This window comes from Rhinolophus sinicus, chromosome 16, assembly GCF_057876585.1.
Source record: "Rhinolophus sinicus isolate RSI-liver-muscle chromosome 16, RSI-T2T, whole genome shotgun sequence".
NCBI classification, from domain to species: domain Eukaryota; kingdom Metazoa; phylum Chordata; class Mammalia; order Chiroptera; family Rhinolophidae; genus Rhinolophus; species Rhinolophus sinicus.
Window position 1 is genome coordinate 188,475,512 of NC_142516.1, and position 25,188 is coordinate 188,500,699.

At 46.5% G+C, this 25,188-nt stretch overlaps 2 long non-coding RNA genes across 2 annotated transcripts; one reads left to right on the forward strand and one right to left on the reverse strand.

The window, feature by feature from the left end:
- Positions 1-1,104: 1,104 nt before the first annotated feature.
- Positions 1,105-2,270, forward strand: LOC148755138 (uncharacterized). The gene is made up of 2 exons (XR_016019272.1): positions 1,105-1,640; positions 2,035-2,270. It is a non-coding gene; the product is annotated as an uncharacterized LOC148755138 (long non-coding RNA).
- Positions 2,271-8,549: 6,279 nt separating this feature from the next.
- On the reverse strand, positions 8,550-24,025 carry LOC141571281 (uncharacterized). Its single transcript, XR_012496042.2, has 3 exons — positions 22,835-24,025; positions 20,876-20,999; positions 8,550-10,727 (listed from the first exon to the last, which is right to left on the reverse strand). It is a non-coding gene; the product is annotated as an uncharacterized LOC141571281 (long non-coding RNA).
- Positions 24,026-25,188: the final 1,163 nt, after the last annotated feature.

The window sequence follows — 25,188 nt, forward strand, 5'->3', positions numbered from 1 at the left end:
GACCAGGCGGCAGGGGCAGCCAGTGTCCCAGGCTGAGCAGCTAGCTGGTTGAGTGGGTCCTGGAAGACAGCAGACAAACTGGCTTACAACACATTCTGCTTCACAGACAAAGCTAAGCTCTGCCTGTTCCACTGGGGCCAGAAGGTGATGTTTGAAACCATCCATTTCTCTTTTTAGATATTCCACTCACCCAAGTAATTTTCAACTGAGGAAGGATAAAAAGAGGCTGAAGATAAAATTCTCTCCAATAAATGAGGGCCCTGGGTGACCCGGTGCATGGCAGTCTCCATATGAGGAAGATTAAAACTGGAACACAACTTGCCTCAATTGCTTTTTTTCTTCTTCTTCTTCTTTTTTTTTTTTTTTTAATTTATTTTTTAAATTTACTGGGGTGACAATTGTTAGTAAAGTTACATAGATTTCAGGTGTACAATTCTGTATCACATCATCTATAAATCCCATTGTGTGTTCACCACCCAGAGTCAGTTCTCCTTCCATCACCATATATTCGATCCCCCTTACCCTCATCTCCCACCCCCCACCCCCCTTACCCTCTGGTAACCACTAAACTATTGTCTGTGTCTATGAGTTTCTGTTTCTCATTTGTTTGTCTTGTTCTTTTGTTGTTTTTGTGATTTCACTGATATGTGGTATATAAACTCAATTGCTTTTATCAACCATTCATGGACAGTTAATTGAAAAACTATAAATAAGTTGTACTGAGTGTTTTCTCAGGTCTCTCTCTTCCCTCTCGTGTCTTCATATTTGCATCCTTTTGTAATTTTAACAGAGGGTGTCCTTGAGCAATGCTGTTCAAAAGGAATTCATGTATAGCAAATTTTCTGAGTCTACAAACATCCAAAAACATACCATTTGTCCCTACGACTGTGAATTACAAATTACTTCTGTACTGAATTCTACATCCAGGTCATTTGCCCTCAGAAGTGTGAAAAAAGCCATCTGGCATCTAGTGTTGCAAGTGAGAAATTTTATGCCCATATGGTTATTGCCCTTTTTTAACCATGTTTTAAGGAGTTTTACAAGCATCTCGTGATGGCTTAGATGCCCTAGGACACACATGCACACATTTTCACTGGTAAATATTCAGGCAGATGAGAAACAGGGAAGCTTATCACGGTCCTTGAAGCTTATCCACAGGCATCAATCATCACATACGAAGAACAAACATGGACACCAAGCAAACACACGCGTGCTATGAAAGGGAAGCAGCGACATCAGAGGAACATCAAAGGGACTCTGGGCGACAGGAGGATGTGGGACAGGCCACCTGCGCTCACCCAGTCACGCACTGAGGGCAGTGCCCTCTTTCCTCCAATCCTTCTATAAATACGGCTGACTCCCTGTGATGCCCAATGGCTCTCAGATCCAGACCTTGACCTCCAGGTGACTCTCAGCCATGAGGACCCTCGCCCTCCTCGCCGCGGCCCTTCTCCTCTTGGCCGTCCAGGCCCAGGCCAAGGCCCTCCGAGAGACAGACGATCAGGTTCCTGCCCAAGATCTGCCTGAGGCCCTGGACCAGGACCAGCTTGAGGCCGAGGAACAGAACCAGCCCGGGGCGGAAGGCCGGGACGTGGCCATCTCCTTTGGAGGAGCTAATCGCCTCGTTCAAGGTGCCTCAGGTGAGAGACCAGCCAACGGGCTATTGGGGTCTGCAGCCCATTAGACGGGCTTGATAGAGGGGGCCTGGCGTCTGGACTCAAAGGGGGTGTGTGGATGAGGTCGGGTGAGGACTGGTACCCCTGCGTTTGAGAGGTGGATTGTAGGGGTGGGCGCAGGAAAAAAGCATGTACGTGATCAACTGGTATCAGAGAAAAATGATGGCCCTGCAAGCCCGGCCATTGCCAGTAAGATTTCTTGTGGTTTATGACCAAAACGTGAGACCTTTCCACACTAACATAGCTGGTATTGTCCCCTGTCAGACGATCCATGGCCTCTTAGAAGATGTCAAAGAGGCTGGCTCTCTCCTCCGTCTCCCCTTCCTCACTCTGTCTGACCCTCCTCTTCCTTCCACAGGCCTTCACAGAGCAAAGCTCTGCCGCTGCAGACCCAAACCCTGCCGTTATCCTAACCTTTCCACTGGGACCTGTATGGTAGATGGCACCCAATACTATTTTTGCTGTCGCTGAGCTTTGCAGACTGAGATCCAAAACAGTCGGAGATTCCACTGGAAGACCTGGAAGCATTTACACTTTCATCCTTGTACTTTTTCTTGTTTCTGTCTCCAAAATAAACTTCAAGCATTAAACTCAGTGTTCAGGTTTTTGATTGATTTATTTTTATTTCCTTTTCACATGGTTTATGGGTGTGGTTCACGCGCATACAGAATTCTGTCCTGAATGGTCTACAATAGTTTAATTGGCCTTTGCACCCAGTGATGCCCCATTGGGGTAATAGCACAAGCAGCAAAATATAACTGTCAGCTGCAATAATTTCAACTACAGAATTCAATCCATTCCTGATGCTACCCAAAAGAGGGCAGTTTCTATGGAGTGTACCAAAATATTTTGTTGACTCAAAGGAAGGATGGATCCAATGGTCTGTTACCTGTTACTCAATTTTCAGAAGTGGGAGGGCATTGATCTATGGAGATAATTTTCTTATTCTAAGCAGGCATGTTAGTTATAGATATTTTTTCGTTGCTTATGAACAAGATAGGGTAAATTAACATTTCAGTGTGCCATGAGCAAGGAAAATCTAAAAACTATACCTAGAACAGAATACACTACACAGTAGCAGTGACCTCAAATAATAAGCAGAGAGAGGGGGAGGCCAGCAGCTGGTCAGTACGGGTGGATGCTGAAGTCCAATGACCAGTGAAAGAAATGGTCCCAGTTTGAGCCCCAAATGGTTAATCAATCCAAGTCCAATGAAGGAGTTGGTCTCAACTATCTCTCTTGAAAGAGATTGAGTCTACAAATTATAATAAACCCTACTAATTTTAATAGAATTCAATAGTTCTCAATCATACATTTTCCTTTGAAGCCCCCGTGTTATATTGGTCCCATGGAACCCTTTAATTAACACATGGGTGTGGCTGTCCCCAAAGATATGATAAGCATATGACACTTATGCAATAACATGTCCTGTATTGTCATCTGGAAACATAGGATAAGAAGTCAGTTGAGTAATGTATTGTCATAAATGAAAAGGAATTGGACTGATTTCATAAACAAGACCTACCGCAAACCCTCAAACAAATATTGGTGCTTTCATCCTCCTCAGTGACTCTAACGTTGCCGAAATTCACATAAAACCTCATGTTGTCCATAACACACTTTTTTGGTCCACTTCCCCCTTTTTTCATTAAAAAAAAAAAAGACCTGAGTTTGCATCCGCTGAACTTACTCAGCTATGTAGGTTCTGCCTGTAGGACATGGGCCATCCAATGCCTCTTTCCTCATGTTGTGCTGTTCCATCTACCTCAGTCCAGTTTTATATGATTTCTTTAAAAACTTTGTTTATAGCAGGCGTCTTCCTGCTATAAATGATGATCCGCTCTATTGGACAAAAGTCACCCACACCTCTTCCAGAGACAGGTACTTCACTTCTGAGCTGAAAGTTAGGGCGCTGTGAAGCCAGTGAGAATCCCAGAAGTCTTGTTTCTAGAAGATCTGCAGCTCTATGCCCATCCTTTACCTTTGTCAAGGTGGCCACAAATGTTCTAACCGCCAGGGCCTTGAGGTCTACTCTGAAACTATGTATGTTGTACTGGTAGTATCTTCCATTGGATCTCGGCCCTGAGGTCACTTCTATTTTGAGAATGTTTTGCCTGAAAAGGCTGAGAATCAGAAACAGTTTTATTTTTGACTTTTACTAACAAGCCCCGTGAGCCCCTCTCCACTTCCACCACTGGACCATCAAAGCACTAACACGTGGAAGACTAAGCTTTACAAATTTTAGTGAGAAAGACACAAAACTCAGAAATTACCAAAAAAACTAAAAGAGTACACAAAAATCCAAAGTATCTGCATGGGAAAAAAAAAAGCCAAAAGAGAAACGACAAACTCTGGAAATGATTTGCAGTACTTGGAACAAAGAGCTAAATTCCTGAATGTATAACTGGCCCCTACAGATCAATAGAAATAAATTGGCCAACAATTCCATTTCCCAAAACAGGCCCAAAAAGAAATGACGTTTCAGAGACAATAAATGCAGGTACTACATAGACATGAAAACATGTTGACCCTGATTCATGAGAGAACTGAAACCAGGCCTACCCTGGGATTCTAATCCTTACCTATCAGATTGGGAAAGAGCAAAAAACCTCACAGTCCAGGTATCAGACTGCTTTCAGGCAAACACTAGAAACCCTAGCCAGCAACGGCTATTAAAAGCTAGGAGTGTGTTTTTCCCAAGTCACATGCATCTGAATGTGGACAGTCCAGAAGGAGGGTGTGGCTCAGCTATTGCCTCAGGGAGCAGCATTGCTCATCTTCCTGTTCCATCGTCCTTATAAAGCATGTGTCCTCTTCGTGGTCAAGATACAGCCGCTGCAAGTTGGGCTGCTCCCTCATCCACGCAGAAATAGGGAGACAAGTATAAAACAATAGCATGACAAAAAAATGTGAAGCAGTAACAAGAATATATTTTATAGTTTTAAAAGGATGCCCCTCCCAGGGTTTATATTTTATTGGTCAGAACTCTGTTTACTGGCCGCTCTGAGCTGCAGGAGAGTCTGGAACACCAATTGTTTTCAGAGACGCACATCACTGCCCAGTTCACAGGCAGGAGGCAGGGGAATCACGGGGCCTTGTAAACACATTCCATTGTGCGTGGAGAGCAGTCGGGCTTATACACTTTGGTGACTGCGGAAGGAATGTCTGTAAAATGTAAAAGTGATGTTCTTCGACCCAGCAATTCCTAAAAGATGTAGTCACTTATGAGCAAGGTGATACATATAAAAAGATTGTCATTGCAGTTACGCTTGTAACTGCAAACGGTTAGAAATAACCAAACTGAAACAACTCAACGATGCCCTAGCAATAACAAAATAGTTAAATGGTGACATAAAAACACAGGGATCATATAAAGCTATTAAAGATAAGGCTGCAGTTCCACGTGTGTTGACGTAAGGACACTTCAGGTGAAGCGTGAGGTGACTAAAGCAAGTTCCAGGGTTATATGGTAACACTGGTGTCTCCTCAGAAAGGATGAAGGGATATGGGAGATCACTACTGGTCACTCATTACTCTGCTTTTGAATTTTGTTCTTCTGCATGAATTTTTTCTTTAATTAAAAAAGAAATCAAAGATTTCCGAGGAGGGGGTGCAGAAACATCCCTGTTGGTGGTAGGTCTCCAACTGAAGAGATGTGACTGGTAAGCATTTTGCATGATGTGTTTAGGTCACACTGGATTCTTGAAGTAGAGCTGTCCTTTGGCTTTAGTTTGACCAGCTCTTTCCCTCGTGTCTCACGATGCTCATTCCACCTGAGCCTATGTCATTGTTCTGTCCACATTGTCCCCACAGGAGCCTACCCACCCCCGAACTTCCAAAGCTCCCTCACAGGACCATGAAGCTCCTGAATCCTGCATGACTCACCCTTGACTCCTTTGGACAACAGGTCTGGTCCCAGGGTCTAGGCCTCTAGAGACTAGCAGGGCCCATCTTCAAAAAGAAGAGGCATGGATTCCCTGAACTTACTAAATGAAAGCATTGTTTCTTCTCTTTTTTGAATCTGAAAAGGTAAATATTCGAGCAGATGGGAAATGGAAAATATACCAGGGTCCTTATCGTCATGATCAACTTGAAACCAGCGCGGACACTAAACACACAGACTCGTGCCGATGAAAGCTGCTGAAACAGAAGGGCATCAAAGAGGCTTTGAGGGCGATGGGGGCCTTGGCCCATCCCAGCCAAATGCACAGCTTCTGTTACCGTGCTGTGTGTCTCTGCCTCCTCCATCTGACCTGTAAACATGGCTGACTCTGCCCTCCCCGCCCACCCCGCTCCTGCTTTCCCATCTGAGCACTGACATCCAGGTGATTCTCAGCCATGAGGACCCTCGCCCTCCTCACTGCCCTTCTCCTCTTGGCTCTCCAGGCACAGGCTGAGGCCCTCCAAGTTTCCCGCCCAGGACCAGCCTGGAGCTGAGGCCCAGGACACTGCCGTCTCCTTGGCAAGGATAAATGCCTACTTCGGACACAAGCACAGTAGGACTACAGATTCTGGAGAGGAAGACTAGCCCTGTCTGGCATCAGTTCTACCAATAACTGGCGATGTCTTTTCAGGTGACTTCCTCCCTGAATCTCAATTTCCTCATCTCTAAACTGAGAAGAGAACCAGATGACAGCCAAGAAACATTCTTTCCCAAAGTTTTCTACATCTGTGAAATTCCCTAATTTTATGCTTGTATTATAATATGCTATGTAGAAAAACATCAAAGAGACTTTCCTGCATCAAACAAGAGAGCCTAATTGAAAGGCATTTTCGTTTGTCTGTTCGAGGAGCTTTGAGAAAGGAGATGGGCCTGAAGGGTATGTTCAGATATGTGTGTGACCGAGTAGGAATACTTGAACTTGACAGTGCAGGAGATGAGAATAGGTCTCTAGTCTTGGATGTGACCAGCATTTGCTCTTTTCGTTGATTCTAGTCAGTTGGGGGTGATCATTGCTGCCAGTTCCCGTGCAGCCAGCATGACACACACATCCAGCTCATAGCTTCTCCAGGATTCTCTGTCACCACCCACCACTGAACTAGGGCCCAGCCTGATGCTACTCACTGTCCCTCAGCCCAAGGAGGGACATAACCTGCCGTTACAGAGGGAGCACCTGTCATCTGGGAGAGCGGGCCAATGAGACCTGCATCCTCAATGGTTTCCACCATCATCTTTGCTGCTGAATGTGGAGAACAGAGAAAAGAGCTCATAACTTGCTTTGAAGACCTACAGGGAGCTGTTGCTGCACCTTGAACCTTGTCCTCTGTTTCTTTTCCTCGTCCTAAAGGCAGTCCTTGTAACCAGGTCTCTGTGTTTGTGCTTCTTTGATATTTGATGTGTCAGGACTCTTCTGATGCAAATAATAAAAACCCAAGCCTTCCCTCAAAATGCAGATTCCCATGTGTGAGAGTTTCAAGGAATGACCCTGAATTCAGGCACAACGTGAGTGAAAAGCTCAAATGAGAAATCCAGTATATCTTCTATTTGCCCCATGCTTTAGCTCTGCCTGCATTTGTGGCAGTTTTCGTTTTGTTCATTCTCACCCTATCTGATTGGGTTGGCAGTCCTGAGCTTGCATAGTTCCAATAGCTACTGATCCCAGTGAAAACAGCTAGCCTCTTTTGTGACATTTCATCAAAATTCCAAGAGCAGGCTCAGGTTGATTAGCACATGGGTCCATCCCTAAAGCAATACCTTTGACCATAGGTTCAAACCATTTTGTGTCATGAGCACAGTCACACATCCCCTTTCATTGCTGGTGGCTGAGTCAGACCCATCAGACTTAGGATGGAAGAGGGCGGTCCCTCTAAGATGTGCTGGGTACACAACATGTTCACAACACAGGGGGGCATTGTCTTTAGTTCGCTGTGTAATTGACAGAGAGGCACAGATCTGCATTTTGTTATAGAACAAAACTTGACCTTTGTTTACAATCTCTAGGAATCGGCTAACCTGGGAGGGCCAGTCCCCTCCAGTGTCTGCAAGGCCCCAGACGCCAAAGTGTCAGAAGGCAGAAATGAAAACACAGGGTGATTACAGTCCAGCTCAAACACAACGTGGGAAAGCACTGTCCTCCTGAGTAAGAGCAGGAGGCCGCTGTCTTCCTGAGCTGCCCTGTGGAGCACACAGCCTCTTGTCATTGCCAGGTGCCATACCCCCGTGTACAACCCCCAAGACTTCTGTCTGCCAGCCAGGCAATGTCTCCGACTCTGGGCTCCCTGCCAGAGGTGATACGCATGCTCTGAGCCCAGGAAATGATGAAGCTCTCCTTTGTTCACTGTGTTGATTCTTCAGTCAACATGTATTGAGTCCCAGCTCTGGGCAGAGCATAGGAGGTCCTGTGAGTGGCCAGTCAGAAGTACTCCATCCTCCAGAGGGCGAATGTCCACTGACTGGTCAGCTGAAGAGCATGGGGAAATAGTACTTTAAAACAAACTCCAATAAAAAGCTATGTGAGTTGACAGTTCAGAACTACCAGTGTAAAAACATTGGAACGTGTCAGAACTATTGGAATCCAAAGCTTGGGTCCTTGCCCTGCTAGGAATGTATCATGACCTCACCATCCAGATTCTAAGCAGAGTTGTGCCAGGTGGGGAAAGAGCTGGAGAGGGTGGGACAGGAAGTGTGGAGGGGGAACAAGTAATTACGGGGCTGGATGCAAGCATCCCATATCTCGATGGGACCTGGGCGATGCAGGTGAGCGCATTTGTCAAAACTCCTCCAAGACACAGATCTTGGACACTCAAGATCTGTGCTTTTCACACTATCTAAACTACACTTCAATAAAAAAGTGTTGAATAAAAAGTGTCAGCTTTGTAAAAAGTCCATTAGGTCTAGAAATTAAAAATGAATAAATGAATAAATAGGCCAGATGGGGGAGGGAGTTGAGATGACCTCTGTTTGACTTTCCACCTAATTCTTTCAAAAATTGTATAACATTCTGACGTGCAGTATTACTGTGAAGTTTATTACTGCTTTTCCTTTGCCTGACAGGACACGCCCGTAGCTCCAAAACTGCTCACATGAGCTGGGACTGTTGTGGCATCTTTGCTTCAGCCTGCACAACTGGGTCTCACATGAGATGAAGGACCATCCAGTTGGTGCCACTTCCTGTTCACCTGGGCCATGAACGCAGGTTAGCGGGTGGGGCCAAGTGTCTGGGGAGGACCTGGTGCAGCTACCACAGGACAGGAACTCCCTAAAACGGGAGTAGAGGAGAAAGTGGTATCTTGCCTCAACTCACCTGCCAGATGCAGCTAAAGGTGATGGCCTGGGTTTGCCTCAGGACAGCCAAGATGGGGGGGGGGGGGGGGCAGAGGTCACATGAAAGGCACAGGCTGCAGAAGCCCTAGCACAGAGGCTGCTCTCTCCGAAGCCAGACACACCTGAATAAACACAGGTGTGCACTCTCCCTTCCTCCTCTGACTGCAGCGGGCTGTGCCTCTCACCAGAGACCCTGGGCCTCCTCTCTGCTCCGCTGTTTTTACATGACCATTCCCTGGCAGTAAGCGACTAGAGAAGGGCCCCTCCAAAGAGGATGGGGTGTTAGTCATCAATAATATTCACCTAGTGCTTCACCATGAGAAGCACCTAGTGCTTCTCCCACGTATTATCTCATTTCCTTTCCACACTAACTCCTGAGAGAAAGGTCACTATTCTCACTTTACAGTCAGGCTTGTGAAAGTGAAATGCTTTCCTGATGTGGACAGGCTTCTGAGGATGAGCTAGAACACCAGCACCCAAACTTGGGACCAGAGCCCCTCAGGATGACAGAGCCCAGAGTGCGGCTGACATTTCCAAGAGACGTCAAATGTCACCCATCTCAAAGCTCCTGATTGCTGGAAATACATACTGTAAGGAAAAGGAGACTGTAGTTTTAAAGTTCAGACAGCAAGGAACGCCAAAACCTGAGAAAGATCCTGTGATGGTTACTTTTGTGTGTCAACTTGGCTGGGCCATGGTGCCCAGATATTTGGTCAAGCATCTATCTGCATGTTTCTGCGAGGTGTCCCATGGATGAGAGTAACATTATTATCAGTGAACGGTGAGGAAAGCAGATCACCCTCCATACTGTGCGTGGGCCTCATCCCATCAGTTGAAGGCCTGAATAGAACAAAGACTGACCTCCCAGAGCAAGAAAGAATCTGCCTGCAGTTGGGCTTTGGATTTGAAATGCACCACCATTTTCTGTGAGCCTCCAGCCTGCTGGTCTATCCCCGGGATCTGGGCCTTGCCAAGCCTCTACCATCATGTGACCCAGTCCCTTAAAATTCATTATTAGTTCTGTTTCTCTGGAGAATGCTGACTGATTCACACCCAAATCTAAGCAAGTGATGGGGAGGAAGCTGGGCACCCCACACAGTCCTACAGGGTAGGCGCTGGAATACCTTTATCTGGACTCTGGAACCTTCTGGCAGGGTCCCCATGCAAGACAGTCTTAGAAGCCTCTCATACCACCCAGCCCCTGCCCCAAATTCACCCACAGGCTACAGCTGAGAGTGGGTTAGCATGACGTGGATCACATGGCCTGGAACCCTGTACATAACTGACTAAACCACAGACACACAGAGACAAACCAGACAGGAGGAATGTACAGAAGCTAAGAAATATGCCGCGAGAAGGTGGTGACCCATGCCAGGTCAGGAAGCCAGGGGTGGCCAGCGGGGAGGGAGTTGGCAAAGGAAGCAGCAAGAGCTGAGGGCGAGCTCATGAGGCATTGCAGAGTGACTGGGGAAAGAGCCCCGACACGCTCCTGAGGGGACGGTGTGGCCAGGCGATGAATGGCAGTGTTGCTCTGAAGCCTGGCTGGCAGAGGCTGCATGGTGTCCTGTGCTTCCTTCCCTCCCATGATCCATCATCAGAAAGCCCCACCCCCCGAACTCACCTGAGCAGAGTAAACACACCTCCCTTCTCTAAGCACTGACCTCCTGCTCAAGGTTGACAGGTGAAATGACGGAGGTGACAAAGTAACTTGCCTGGAACCAGGGTCCATGAAGGCGCTGCTGGATTTTCACTGTTCATATCATTTTTCCTCCACAAGACACGACAGGCTGAGGAAAGATGTAGAGAGAGAGGTGAGAAAGGGGCGGGGCGTGAAAGCACCAAGAACCTAGTCACTGCCCTTGGCAAACATCAATTTAAATTTGTAAGAAAACCTCAGGGATTCTTCAGGGCATCTCCAGCAGGAGCTAAAGTCATGACCCTCAAACAGGAACATGTGGACCCCTAAGGGAAGGAGACTCTTCCAGAGGTGAGGGCAACTGTTTACACAGGTAGAGTCAAGGTATATTTGACAAATGGGGAAAAAAACACAACTTTGTTTACAAGCTTCAAGAAAGATTGGACCTAATCTTAGCTGATGAAAATATGCAGCAAATTCAGTGATTCCCAAACAGGCGCCCCTAAGAATCTCTGGGTGAAAGAGGGGGATGAGGTGAGGACATAAGTGTGGGGATGTCATGTGAATGAAAAGGGACGTGAGGTTTTCAAGGCTAGAGAACGAAGAGAACGAGGCCAAGCCCTCGCCCCCACCCCCACCCTGTGGTTGAGTGCGGGCAGATCTCTCTCCGACCACCAGAGGGCGACACATGTCCCAGTCTGGCTAGGACAGCTTGCTTGCGGTCCCTTCTAAGCACCATGCCAGGAATTCCGGGTTTTTAACAACTGTTCCAACTAAAGAGAAAACAGTTTCAGAGAAAACAAGGGAATGCAAGTCCTTAGGGGAACTGAAGCTGGCCGAAAGGTTACCACGTGGATCCGGCAACACCCACCCCATCCCCCTTGCCAACAGGACCTGGGTTCTCGCCCACCGCCCATCATGGCAACCATATCCTTCAGAACAATGTTTCCCCAACATTCCCTGGTGAAAAACTGTGTGTGTGTGTGTGTGTGTGTGTGTGTGTGTGTGTGTGTGTATACACGCGCGAGTGCATGCGGGCCAACCCATAAATTGTGTTTTGAAAACATACAAATAATTAGTCTTATGTTTATTATTAGGCTCAACAAACATAAAATTACATTTAAATAAATATAATCAGAGCAAACATAACAGAATAAAACGAAAAGAATCTCTGCCTGCATTGATCGTTGGAAGTGTGTTTATAGGCTTTGGATAGAGACCATGACTGTTGTGTTTGGAACTTTCTGTCTTTCCTCAGGATTAAACCAAAGTATGAGTGAAATAGTGACGCCATATTAAAGGCCTGTGAACTGTTTGAATGAACACTATCTCCCTCCAGAGTTCAAGTTTGCTTTTTGCGTGTTAAGTGTCCATAGCAGATTGATGATGATATTACAGGCAGGGAATACTGCGTATCAAAACTATTTCTACGTCTTTGTTTCAATAATACTTATAAGACAACACAGTCTCATGGGATATCCACAGGAATGAAAGAAGAAATGTCAAAAACTAACACACCCATCAGCAAACTCAGAATCTTCTTTTTTTTACTTTTATACAAATGAGGAAAGTGAGTCTGTATTTGTATTATAGATTTTTGTCTTCAGTCCTTCCTCAGTCTCAGCAAGTGATGGTTTAATTCAAATTATCTTTCCATGAACGATGTGGACTCTGGATCTACTTTTGCTATGTACAGAACTCATTGGAAGGAATTTAAAATCCCATACCTCAACAGAAGGCCACCCCACCTCCAACTGGAGGACAAGGCCAGTAGTTGCCCCCAAAATTAAATCATATCACACAAAGGCCTAGTTACTATTTGTCTGATTACACTTCTCTGAGTCTCACTCACTTCTTTTTTTCTCAGTACTCTCTAATTGGAAATCTATGATTCTAAGGCATGGCCTCACCCTCAAATAATTTACAGTCTCACTGGGGAAAATAAGGCACATTCATCTCAAAAATGGCAAAATAGTACCAGATGGTAAATCATCCAGGGCCAAATTATGAATCAACCGTTTAAATAAACAAAATGGTTGATTTTTGAAAAATAACTGAAAATGGTGAGATTTTCAATTCAGCGACTGTTTCAGAGACTGCCCTTCCTTATTTGGGATTTCTGCTTCCCCTCCCCAGGCTTCAGCACAGATCCCCTGAGGGAGGGCATAAACTAGGAGCTCAGGGTAGCACTGAGAAGTTAGGTGGGAGCTCATCATCTGTGTTCAGAAACTTCCTGCCAGAGCGATACTTGGTCCACCATCCTCGGCCCAAGCTCGTGGTCTTCAACTCTTTCTTCAAGTAACACGCGTTCTTCCCTGTGAAGCAGGTCAGACCCTCTACCATGCGGTCCCTCTCCGTGACACGTCTCAATCTACAGAGTGGCCATGTCCACTCTACTACGCTGGGACCCCTGTTCACATGTGTGGTTACCTTAAGATGGAAAAGACTTAACTTCAGAGGCGCTTATGCTGGTCACTTAAATTCTCATTCAGACCACCACTGTCAGCCCTTACATATACAGTCGACTTTCACGTCTATCACCTGAAGTTTGACCCTGGATTTTCTTTCAAATTGGCCATGGCTCTGTCCCCACTCAGCTGGCCCGTGACCTCTGGCCTTCCAGGTTAAAGCATCAGCACCAGTGAACGGGCCACCCGGGTGAGCTGATGGTCCCAGCCCAGGGCTTCCTCTGTGGGACATCTAGCCTCCTGACAGATCTGGTTGTTGTCCATTTTCTACTTGAATTATAATAGAAGTAATGACCCCTAACCCTTAGTAAGTGTTCATTTGTGCCAAGTTTCAGTTAATGCATCACACATAATATCCCATTCATTCCTCAGCACAATTCTATTGCTAAGGTTATCTACAGATGAAAAACACACACACACAAAAAAAAACCCTGACCCATAAGAAAGGTTAAGCAAACCGCTCATGATCACATGTCTTGAAAGCGGCTCAGCTGGGGAGTGAACCTCAGCCCACCAGCTTCCCAGGCCTTGTTTACTATAAAATGCAGCTTGTCTGTGTGCAACCTGCTCGCAATCTGTTGACTTCAAGGAATTCCTAGAACTGAATGAAGGATGAAGGGCCTTTTCTATACATACTTCCCGCCTCTATAACAGCAAACACACACATGACGTCATCCTTGCAGGTAAGGCTTCGGTACCCACTACAGATCTTAGTGAGCAGATGAGGAAGGGCTCCTGCAGGCTCCAAAAGCACCTTGGAGCCTCGTAATGTCCAGACTCCAATCCTCTCTGAGGCAGTTGGCCCTAACACCTAGGAAGGTGCCCTCTCCCTACACAGGCATCAGAAACATCAGCTCCAAGAGGACGTCCCCTGCAAGGGAGACACGTGCAGTGTACCCCATTTCAGCTGCCCTGTGCCCGGCCGTGGAGCTGACCACGCCAAATTTGCATTCAGTAAAGCACTTTCCCACGTTTAGCAGGGCAAGTACTGGTCTACAGTTAAAGGAAATGAGAGCGGGACACATAAGTTATACGCTCGAGGTCACACATCTAATAATTAACAAGTCAAGTCTGGAACTCACTGTCTTAGAGGCCAAAACCCGGAATTCTTGCTGCTGCAGCCACGAGCCCAACCACATGGAAGGAGATGCAGTGAGTGGCACAATGACATCCCTGCCAAGTCACTCCTCCCCTTGCTCAGGAGGCGAAGCCCTAGACCCCAACTGCTCCAGCAACCCTAGGCCCTCCTGACACCCCCGGGCTGGGGCACACCTGAGAGCTTTATACTCATTACAAACATTCAGACGACGACAAATTCATTTATCCCGTCTGTAGGAATTTCAGCCAGTGCTGACCAGGCTCCAGGAAGACTGGGCAGGCATGCACAGGAAAAACAGCCCCGTGTGCGTGCGTGTGTGTTCTGGGACGCAAGGGACCCTGGTTGTCCTTGAACCTGTCTGAGCTAGCTCAGAAAACCGGGCAGGGAATTCACTCAGGCTGGGTGGTGCAGACAGGGAGGGAGCTGGAGGGTGTCCTTGGCACGGCTAAGCCCAGGCGCACAGACCTGGCCCTCCCTTCCCAGCCTGAGCCCTGGAGGCTGGGAAGGCCCTGCTGTCGGGAAGCTGAGAAACCTCCCATCTCTCAGTCATGGCCTCTGTGTCGCTAACGCTTCCCAAACCTCACAAGTTCCCCACGTTGGCAAACTCCCACTCAGGCCCACGCATGACGGGAACAGGTGTGGTGGTGCCAGGGGCCACAGGCAGCCCCAGCCCTCCTGCTCACAGTGGTCCCTGAGCCGAGAAGGGCCTCAGACACACAGGGAATGATCAACCAGGATCTCGGAATGAATGGGCCAACTAATGAGGACCGGTGCTATTTAGACTAATTCAAATGCACTAAGAAGTGTAAAGAATATGATTTCCAATCAGTAAAAATTGTGTCTGGCTTTCTAGGAGTGAAGCATGGCAAGTTTACTAAAATAGAAAAGCTCACAGCCAGCAGTTTCCTAGCCCCACGGTCCATTTCTGTACGTAAGACTCCCCGTGGGGTTGCTTTGTGGAACCTGCTTATTGACCTTAACTTCAGAAGTAGAGGGAACATCTCGTACTTCACGTCCCTCCTCCTTATCTCCCTCCGTGGTGGTGGCCCGACCTTGTTTACCACCCCTGCCACCTGCAAGTTGCAGCTGTTCCAGGGCAAGGCTGTCCCCTTTCATCGCTGGCAGCTCAGCCACGGCACAGCCTGGCACCGACTCGGGGCTTGGTGACTGCTGAATGATAAGAGGAAAGAAATCTGTGCATGCTCCGCTCCGCTGCCAGTCATCGCCGATACGATCAAACCCACAGCACACCCCCCTGTCTCCACAGATTGTGCAAAGAGTGCACGTTCCTGGAACCAAGGCCTGCTGTGGCACGGACGGCTGCTGCCACCGTTGTAACACACAATGAAGCAGGAAAACCAACTATATCCAAATACATAAGCCAAAAGGTGAAGCCCACCTTGTCACCCAGCACTAGTGACACGTGGGGCCTGATTTTTCTTTGTCGTGGGACTGTTCTGTGGTACACAGTGAGACATGTAGGGGCACACTTGGGTTCTACGTACTAGAGGCCAGTCACACCTCCCCCGGAGCTGTGACAAAAGTGTTGCCAGAAATTGCCAAGTGTCCCCTGGGAGGCAAAATGGCCCCTAAGTTGAAAACCACTGTGCTAACTCGGTATGAGAAGTTAGCGTAAATGCATAAAAAATGGGATTTTGAAAGCTGATTTCTAAAGTGCCTGTCCAGCTTCCTAGATAGCGGACAAGCAGAGCCAAACTCCTCGAGGGCTCAGGGCATCCCACCACTGACAGCACCCTGCAGGCATCAGCTCATGACTGTGCCAGCCAGACCACAAGTGGGCACCACCATTGCTTCTCATCTTCAAGATGAGGGGCAGCTAGTGAAACCGAGGGTGCTCATGACTTTGGTTAAATTTAGTTTTAAGTCCTAGCTCTAGAAATTCTCTTCCTCCCTCCCTCAGAGACCTAGCCTTTCCCTGGGAATTCAGTAACCCTGAGGCAGCAGACAACAGTAGCCCGGACCTGACTAGTGGTCACACGGTGGGGACCTCTGGAGGGATAAAGATACATCTTGACCTAAGTTATGCTTCAGCTCCTGAGCCCTGAGGTGGAACAACTTTCCCCTGGCTACTTCCTCATGAGACCCGACAGAAGGACACCGGAAAAGACCTCAGAGCTGGCCCTGGAAAGACTGTTTCACAGCTCTGAATCACCAAGGTATAATTGGGCGTTATGTATATAATTATCACATCTATAACCTGCTTTGTTGCGTTGCTGTAGGGAGCAACTAAGAGATTTGCAAAAGCATGTGGCATGGTATTGGCGAGGATGTGGAGAAATTGAAACCCTTGCACACTGCCCGTGGGAATGTAAAATGGTGCAGCCACTGTGGAAAACAGTATGGAAGTTCCTCAAAAAAAATTAAACATAGAACTGCCATATGACCCAGCAATTCCACTTCTGGATTTATGAGTACATCCAAGAGAATTGAAAGCAGGATCACAAATAAATATTTAGACACCTATGTTCACAGCAGCGTTATTCACCAGAGTCAAGAGGTAGCAGCAACCCAAGTATCCATTGATGGATGAATGGAAAAACTTGAGTCTTTTTCTGACACTTCCTCCGCCAGTTAATAAGAAAGATTTCATCGGAGAGACCACAGGCCTAAATCCTATAAACCTGTTGTCCACCTTGCCCCCCACAAACTGCTGAGCTGTGGATTTTGCCAGACTAGCATCTATTTAAACAAACTACCTGGGGCTTTCAAGGAACATCTCCTTGCCTTTTTGTCTGGCTGTGACAGCTTTCAGAGGAATGTATCATTCACATGGGATTTTCACTCTATAAGTGTTCCCAAGTTTGTAGCTAGTTATATGTACAAACATTTTGGTCCCTCCTCTTGTGCCTTTTTTATAAAACGGACCAACTTAGCCAAAAGAATTTAAAACTCTAATGGCTATTCAGCAAAATCTTTATTTTAAGTCCACCTCGAGGACACTCCTTTAAAGAGAATTCCAAACCTTTCAGGGATAATGGGATACTTTCTTTGATTGATATGCAGACACTTCTAAAAGACAAAATGAAAAAAAAAATCTCTAAGAGGATTCTAAAGGAAATTTAATCATCTGAGCCAGTAACTAAAAGCAAGAGTATCCTATAATAGCCTCATGAAAAATTAAAGTGTAACAGGTACCTTAAACAAAGGACTGTAAGACCAGTTGGTTATCTATTGTTCTCTCCCAACAATAGCTACTGCCTGTGTCCTAAGACCTTGCCTTGACTTTCTGCTTGCTGGGGTCATGCAGGCTGCCAGTTCTTTCTTTTGGTCCTCAGAGAGAATAACTCTGGAAGGTAATAACCTTTGTACCCTCTTCAGTCTGTGGAATTGTTTAATACTGCCGGAAATATTCACTGTTTGTTCCATCTGAAACCTGACAAGATATTTGAAAGGATTTAATAACTATGGATCAGAAATTTGGCCTTTTTGGAAGCTACAGTTGTAGAGCCTGATAGGAATTTTTCTTTAAAAACTCCTCCTCTAAGCTAAAATAAAACTATGTGTCCAGAAGGGAAGAAGCAACCTATGATGTCATTTAAGTTACAACCCAATTCTCCAGGGAATTAAGAGCAACTGTTTTTATCTTACAAACCTTTGAAGAACCAGAAATGCAACTCTAAAAGCAGTTCAAGTCCACCTATCTTTACGATCCTCAATTCCTAAACCTGAAGAAAAAAAACAATAGGAAGCAGGTTTGTTTGTTTGTTTGTTTGTTTTTAAAGCACAAACTGCTGCTCTGTTCCCAATGAGCCTTGCCAAGGACAAACACAAATCTTAATTGTCTTCCCCACAAATATTAATATGCAAAAGCCTTAGCCATCTGAGCCGATAAACTTAATTTGTTACAACTGTTAAAAGTCAGTGGGTTTTTGCCTTCTTGTACCTGGCTAGTGGCTGTCAGCTTTAGTCTTTGTCATTTGCAGAGTCATTGTCTTATTCTGATGTGTTTTGCAAATACATTTCATATTCAGAGAAATTCATGAAGAGGACTCTGACTCTCTAAAATATAGGTTTCTGATAAACTTTTAGATTATACCATTAAGCTGGAATGTTGCTGGTTCTTTAACTTTTTGTTTTCCCAATATAAGGAAACCTTTTTCCTTAGCTACCTATAACTTAGAGCAATTTGATAAATGACACAGTAGTGAACGGATTTGAAGCATTTATCTTTTTCTCCCCACTTGATCCCTCCAGAATTCAGAAGCAATCAGTGACTATTCTTATTTTTGTGGCAATATTGTTAGTTGAGTCTGTTCTCCTTGTAACAGAACGTAATTGGAAGCCAGTTACATGACCAAAGCTTCGACTAGAATGCCATGCTTGAGAAAGACTTGCACAGACTCAGATGTGATCAGACAGCTTTAAAGAACTAAGATTGACTTATGGAAACTAATAAAACCTTCGGAACTATTGGCGTGGTACCTCGCTCACAGGGTTCCCAGCAGCCTTCCCAGCTGAGTAAGGAGGAGCTCTTCCTGGCAGTTGCAGGGGATGTCTAGAAGAAAGGAATTCCCCCAAATCTATAGGTATTACAGAGAAATCTGAAGACAAGTCCTTGCCTTGGCTTTTCTGGTCTTGAGAGGCCTTTCAAAAATTCAATCTGAAGATTCCTTATGAAGATTCCAGCAAAGCAGGTTTAAAAGCAGGTTAATTATTGTTCTTACTGCTCCCATGTAAATAACAGGCCACGTTTATTGAATCTAGACTTATTTTGCAAACAAATTAGTCTTAATTTGGCTGTGTTTGGTAAAAATGAGGGTTATTTTAGAGAGAAAAAATATGCTTCAGTAATACACCTTTGTGGATATTAGATTCTCTTGTGCTGCTCATTTTCCTTTCAGGTTTTATTCCACCCGTAAACTGGACCAGACCCTGAATTCTTCTCATTCCCCCCAATATCTGGCTATGATTGTCTAAACTAACATTTCCACTTTTTCTCCCATCCTTTGATTTGGAGTCACTGAGAAATAAAACTGCCTTTTTCCCAAAACCATGCAAGCTAAAGTTGGATAACTTGGTATAAATTTCAGTGAAATCACCACAACAGCTTATGAATGGACAAAATGCATACCTGTTGCAGAAAAAAACAAAACAACTAAAGATATTCACATTGCAAACCAGGGAACTATATCGTATTATCACTGCCTTCCTTCACTCCATCTGAAGATGCTTCATGCCTAGACATCTAGGTATCTCCTTGACTGGCTGTCTTCAGAACTGAGGAACTGGGATTATAGCCTGCTTCCATCATTAACCACTGCACTTCTGCTGTTTCCACAGTGATGCCTCTTGTTAAATACCTGCTTGCTCGAACCATGGGCCCCACTTTGGGGGTCACCAGCATCATTGCCCCCTGAATTGAGAAACAATGATTTAACTGAACTGACCTCTTCTCAAGACCAAGCCTGCGTATCTAAAACTGACATATAATAATAATCACACCTTAAGTGGTCCTTCCCTAACACTTAAAGCTAAAACTTAGCACAAATATTGAGCTGATTGTAAGACCCCTAGATGTCAAGCATGTCTCTAACCTATATCCCCCCTCCAAGGGACATGAGCGACCCAGGAAAGGGACTCTGAAATGTTTTGTTTGATCTATGCTGTTTTCTGAAAGAAAAATCCTGATCAAAGGAAAAATGAGGAAAGAGCGAAGATAGGGGACATACAAAATGGACTCGCTTTAACCAAGCTGCTAAAATTATTAACATTCTGAAGGCTGAGGCACCAGGGAGTGATTCCATTCTTCTGCTAACTAACGTGGGAACTGGAGTTTTGAACCTTCCAGTCTTGCGTCAATGCCTAGATATACATCAGATCGGTGTGTGACATACACCAGACCTCCAGATGGCCCTCTGATTACTCCCTGAAGGAATAACACGTCCAGACCACCTGACAGCCGTTATCCAGATCATCAAACATGACCAAACCTCCTGGCACTCATCTCCCAGAGCATTTGGCATCCATCACCCAGACTCTTTTTAAGTTCATTCTCCAGGTCTAAAACATCAAAAGTGTTAAGGGTGTGAAACCCTGCCTCAGAGCAAAAGGCTTTAAGTCTCCTCATTAGCCATTAGCTCAAGAACCCTTATTTGGACCTGTTCCTCTTTGTCCATCCTCTCATCTGATGGTGCTAACACAAGTGTGGCCCGGCCAGGATGCTGGGCTTGGGCAGTTGGAGGACAGTATGGGAAAGCTGAGTCCAGCCAGTCCATCTAGCTTTTTCTGGAAGCATAAACTCTGAGGAGTGAAAGGAAACATGAGGGCTGCCTGGAGGAAAGTCACAGAAGACTCAGCCCACCGTAAGCTGGAAAAAATTGCCTAGATTCTCCCATGGGAAGGGCTGAACCATGGCCCCTCCAGTGGACGAGTCACTCCAGACCTCTCACGCTCTGCTTTTTTTTTCATTTAGAAAGTGGCAATTGTGATAGAGTCTGTCTTTTCTGCAGCAGAAGTACAGGGATTGATCTAGAAAGTCCTGTGAACATTGCAATGTGCTATACAAGGCATAACAACCAGACATTTCTAGTCCTTTGAAAGAACCCTCCCAGAGTCAACCTCCCTGCAGAGACACTGGGCCCTCCCCTGTACCCCCCATGGGATGTTGCATGGTCTGTGGCTGTGGCAGGTACGGGGGGAGCTCACTGGGCTCCCTCCTCAGGTGTCAGAAGGGGACCTTGAAGAGTCATGGGGAAGAAGGGGCATACTCACTAGGTGGATTGCTCAGTGAGTGTATCTGTGGTGCATGCAGGCCACGGCCTACTGATAAGAAAACTCTCCACAATCTACGTCGAGTGATACAAGCCATTCATTGAATATCATGTTGCATGAGCACCTTTGAGTGAGGAAAAGACGAAAAAGAAAATATAAATGTGTTTGCACATTCACATATGTAAATACAGAGAGAAAAAAAAGCCTAGAACCTAGAAAGAAAATCACCCAATGCTAACACTATTTACCTCTGGGAAAGGGAGGGGGGCTGGCTTGGATGGACAGGAATGAAAAAAACCCTACCTATACTTATTCTGTACATTTATATTTGTTTGATTATTTTATATGCATAACATTATGGGTTATTCTAAAATTGTAATGTACAAAAATAACTTTTTGTAGCTGGATTCAGCTGTTTAACACAAATTAATGTATCCTCCACAAACAAAACAGAATGTGCATGTGGTATTAGCATTTGCTATGCAAGCATATCGCATGTGCAATGAGAGTAAATCAGAGTTATCCAAATCCGACAGTGAGATCAGACAGCTTCCTGAGAGCCAGGCACCCCAGCTCCAGTGCCCGGATCCTCCGAGCACAGAGCCTTCAGGGCGGAAACAGGGCACCCACAGCCTGGAATAGAACAAGTTCAATGGCCCCCACATAGGAGGACGAGGAGGAGGGCCTGGTGAGGCCACACCACGTGCAGGTAATAGGATCCAAAGTCAATTCAGACAAAGTCGCACCTTCTGGGAGTGTGAGGAGGCCGGGTACCTACATAAGCAATAAAACAGCAACCCCCCACCTGCACCCCCAGCACTTACTGGGTGCCAAGCCCTGCTCTAACTCTATAAGAACATATCTTCTCACAGCAATCAGAGATGGTGGGTACGGTTATTATCACAGTTTTACAAATGGAGAAACAAAGGCATGGAAAGTAAGTTGCCCGAGACCGGTTCCTCTGGGTGGGTAACAGGATTCCCACCTCCCAAGCCCACAGGCACACCACACTGCACCACGCTGCCTGGTCCCGTAACCAGGCTAGGATGCGATGAAGGTTACCGCGGGGCAGAAATGCTCCGGAAAGGTGATGGTCCATCCCAGACTTCAGACCCAAATGTTAGAAGGTAAAAGACCTTAGAAGGCTGGGCCCAAATTCACCTCTTAATAAGTAAGAAACCAAGACCAGGCAGGGAGTCGGTGAAGATTCTGGTTGGGTCCTTGTTGGAGAGTCCAGCGTGGTTTTCTGGAATGACCGTAAGTAGCTGGCAACACCAGCTCGGGGAACCAACACACGTTCACGGCAATGTGCAAGCCTGGGTGGGAGCCAGCGTACTCACGATTAGAGGCGGGAGCGAGCATTCAGTGTGCAGCACCGAGGGGGCCTCCACGGACTCAACAAACAGCGGGCAGCTGTGTGGGAGGGCGGGGTCGGGGGCGAGGGTGAGTCCCCTTTTCTCCTGTTAACACACCTGTTCCTATACCATTCTGAAACACTTCACTCTTAATTTGATTCTGAACGCTCTTCAGGGAAGTGGGATTTTGAAGTCCAAGGTGAGGGTGGAGTGGAATTGTGTGGAGACCGGGGATGAGATGACCTGCCTCCTGGCTGCTCCAGGTGCCCAGGACGGAAGGCCTCACCTGCCCAGAAACCACCTGCAACAGCGTGAGCTCCGTGACTTGAGAGCAAATTCTGCCTTCATGTTGCCAACCTGTGGGAACTCTAGAAGCCACATAGCCTACACAAAGACCATTCCATCTACTCCTTAGATTCTTTCTTCTCTTCCCCACTGCTCCCTGGTGCCTCTCCCCTACCTGCCGTGTTCTGCCCCTGCTCTACTTAGTTCACCCTTTCTTCCTCTCCTTCCTATACTCGTGGGACTATCGCTGCACCAGAAACCAGAAGACTCAGCATCCATCCAACCCAGGAACTGTGAGGTCCAAGACAAGTCAGCTTACCCTTGTTGAACTGCAGTTTTCTCATCTAGAAAGTGGGGACATGAGGATAATGGCTCCCCCGGGGCTCAGATGATGATCGAATGAGAGCCTGGGTTTGACAGCACATTAGAAGCCAGGAGGACAGAAGGCTTTGGGGGCATCCAGAAAAAATAAGCGGCTTCTCCGTGGGATGTTTTCCTCCAGGCTAGCTCAGTGGAACCCCTTATTCACTGCAGTAACACTCCACCTTGCAGGAGACCTCACACAGACCTTAACAACCAGCTCCTGGATGGATGAGTGTCTGAGCAAACCTGAAACCAGTTAAGAGTGGACGCATTTCAAATCAACAAGCAGCTCCTGGACTTTCATTATTATGTGCCAACTATTGCCATGGGCTTTGTATGAAATTCGAGGACTGACTCTTCTAATACGAAGGTGATAAAAAGACAAATAACTATCATTCGAAGCAGAGCAACAGAAGTGCCATGAGAGAAGTAAAAACTACAACAAAGATCCAAAAGGAGGAAAACGCCACAGCTATTGGGAGGTCAAGGAAGGTTCACGGGGCTTGACAGGTGGACAGAATTTCAACCTGTGTCTGAGGAAAGGGTCTCTAAGGCCAAGTAAATAGCACAAAGTTGTAAAAGGCATAAAAAGTGGACTGGGGGTGATAGGGCAGGGAGCCCAGGGCATAGATACAAATGCGAATATGGGGGAGAAATGGGAGATAAACCAGGAAAATTCAATTCGATCCAAAGAGTAGATGTCTCCAAATGTCAGCTGAGGATTTTTGATTTCTCTCAGGACGCGAAAAAGTATTCAGGGTTCTCCCAGGCATTGGGCTGCTTGATTGATTGGGGTTTAAATTTATGACTCCTGGCCTGAACTTAACTGAATTCTCCCTGGAACAAACGCGCTCTCTCCCACTTAAGCAAATCCTTCACCCCTGAAACCCAGCTGGAGCATGGAGACAGAGCCCTCCTGACCTGCTATGCTCTCCTGTCATCTTTGAGCTTCAGCAGTAATGTACTTCCGTCTGTCCCTTAAATGGAATGCCTGGAATGGTTCTGCTCCCTCTGCTTAGAACACGCTCAGCCACTCTTTTCGCTGAACAACGTGTGCTCACCCTTTCAATCTCAGCCTCAAAATCCCAAGCCATGAAGGGACTAAACTCGCACCCAAATGAGGTTGTGGGCCCTTGTCTCACACGGATGCTTCCACATGTGCTCCTCTTCTGGTGAACTGAATACTTGCAGAATGATTTAATATTTGCATGCCACGCTAAGAACGAGAGTGCGTATCCATGCTGTCCATTTGGGGGTGTGGGGGAGTGCCAGGCTCAGCATCGACAGGAAGCCCTCCAAGCGGATTATTGGGTGCATGAAGTAGTGACATGCAGATCGTATCCGAGTCTAAACCCTTCTCTCTCCATGGCGTTGACTCTGCTGAGTCCTGGGATATGTGTGGAGTTGTGATATAAAGCAAAGTGGGAAGGGGGGATGGACCCACTCCTCACCGCCCCCCCAATCAGAGCTGATCACTTTCCCTGCAGCTACACCGGGTGCTTCTGGGGCCACCGTTCGATCCAGCTGCAGCCCTGCTCTGTCCCCCGAGCCTGTGAGCTCCTTGACACAGCAATCAGGCCCCTATTTCCCTTTGCACCCCCAAACTAAGCCCAGCACCTCTCATAGGGAAGATGCTTAGTGCTAATATTGGTTGAATAAATAAAGCAAAGAATGACCTGCCTATCCTGCTTGAGCCTGCTGCTTCTGTGAAGAAGGGTAAATAATGATCAAAAGGCTTCCTAAGGCTGCTATAGAAACGGAAGTGAGATGAGGTATTTCCTTAATGTAAAAATACCACCGAATGCACGTGTCACAATCCTTTATCCACTTTTCCGGGGGGGGGGGGGGGGGGGCGGGGGAGAATAATCACATTAATTATCATCATCATTATAATTTATCATTTTATAGTATTTTATATTATTGTTATCAATGGCCAACCTCAAAATGCAAAAATGAAAAAAGTACGTTGATGAATCTAAGAAACACACAAAATGTGTTAGAGCTCAGAGCACAGGGCATTGTGAGTTGTGGCCACTTGCGGGGGCGGGGGAAGGGGGAGGCAGCGGTTAAAAAGACAGAACCCAGCACCTCACTCCTGGCAATTCTGATTCAGAGGCTACTTTGTAAAGGTGCCCCAGATGATTCTGATGGGGGGCCCAGTTTGGAAACTGGTCCTTTCAAAAATCCATGAAATTCATCCTGTTCTTTCACTAGATGGGAAGTGAGGATGGCAGTAGCCTGTAACCTATCTGAGGTCCTACCCCCCAGGGGTGCCTATGGCCTGAGTCAGCCAGCGCCTCCCACTCCTTT